General features: G+C 33.9%; 1 protein-coding gene and 1 long non-coding RNA gene across 4 annotated transcripts in view; one reads left to right on the forward strand and one right to left on the reverse strand.

The window, feature by feature from the left end:
* LOC116185556 overlaps positions 1 to 922 on the reverse strand; it is a 15,453-nt gene extending 14,531 nt beyond the window's left edge. Inside the window, exon 1 of the long non-coding RNA XR_004150399.1 lies at positions 912 to 922. This is a non-coding gene — a long non-coding RNA (uncharacterized LOC116185556). The remainder of the gene's footprint in view (positions 1 to 911) is intronic.
* Positions 1 to 1,460, forward strand: part of LOC102678805 (zeta-sarcoglycan) — a 233,010-nt gene that overhangs the window by 41,536 nt on the left and 190,014 nt on the right. The gene's annotated exons all lie outside the window — the stretch shown is intronic.

A 1,460-nucleotide genomic window follows, 5' to 3' on the forward strand; every position in this document is an offset into this window, starting at 1 on the left:
ACCAAGCCAGCCCAAACACTACTCTCCGTTCGATCGTTCTTTTCCCGCTTGTTTCCTCCCGTTTTCTCTCGCGTTATATTATACGCCTCTTTTGTCCCTCCCCTCACGCGTTCGTCTTGTTAATTTTTCCCCCTTTCTTTTATTTAATATTCGTTTATCTAATCGATTTCTTTTTTATTTCGCGAGCTTGTCAAGTATATGTCGTGTAATTCTACGCGATCTTTTGTTCGATCGATAGGAATTGTAAATAGGATGATAAAAAAAGAAAAAAAAGAAAAGATATTGTTATTTATCCATAAATTTTTATTATTTAAAAAGTTATATTGAAAAGAAATCGTGATCGTATATTTAACTCTCGATATATATATGGAGAAATATTGATTCGAAATTTTGTAAATACAAGATTATTATGTACCAATATCAATAAAGATTATCTTGTCGGAAATATAGTAGGAATCTTCAATATTTATCCAATTCGACGGCTATTTTATTATTATTTTCATACCGTTAACAATTTCCATTCATTATTTTATCGCGGGAATGGCAAATAACCGTGTAAATTCAACGAAACGAATCATCATTAAATGATCAAAGTTGATTTTACAAGGAAAGGATTGTTTTCACTTGTATTGATTATAAACATTTTTTTTCATTTCATTTTTCGATAAGCATCGCAAATATCTTATATTACAAAAATGTTCATAAGCGATAATTCGGATAGATATTATATAAAAATTTCATTAAAAGAAATTCTATCGCGATTCTCTCTCGAATTTTGGATGTAAGTTCACCAAAGTACGGAGTACAAATTTAGCGTTAAAGTTTAGCTAGAGGAGGCGAACGACCACGACCACGGGAAGCAATATCCTCCAAGCTTCTCCGTTTAAAATTTCTATCGGTGAAACGGCGACGGTATCATCGTCGGAAATAGATGTTTTGCCGGTAATTGGTGTCAACAGTTCTGAGAACGTGGCACGCGGCACGGCAATTGCCGCCCGCGATGAAATGAAACTCTCAGAAATGGTGGATTGGCGCGCGACAGAACTGCTACAGGGCTCGTCAGACCGAAAATAATTACGTACAAATAATTGATTGATTGATTAATTAATTAATTAATGGGGTTTAAACTGCCTTTAATTGCGAACGATATCGATCCGCCAAGAAACGAGATTCTTGCGAAATCACCGAAGTAACATTTATAACCAGTTCAGCCGAACCGTGTCGAGATGAATTTATAATTTCCGAATTGTTATTATTACGCGGCATTATTACTGCGAGTTGATATCGAAATTGGATTTCGGCGCGAAAATTGAAAATTCGACGGGAAACGAAGTTAATCAGTTTGACTTTTGAATAGACCCGTATTGTAAATCCCGGTTAAATCCTTTGACCGTACGATATTTCTGAAACTAATTTTTTGAATACAAAAAAAAAAAAAAAAAAAAAAAAAAAAAAAAAAA

The sequence above is a fragment of the Apis dorsata genome, unplaced genomic scaffold (assembly GCF_000469605.1).
Source record: "Apis dorsata unplaced genomic scaffold, Apis dorsata 1.3 scaffold_217, whole genome shotgun sequence".
In the NCBI taxonomy this organism is placed as follows: Eukaryota; Metazoa; Arthropoda; class Insecta; order Hymenoptera; family Apidae; genus Apis; species Apis dorsata.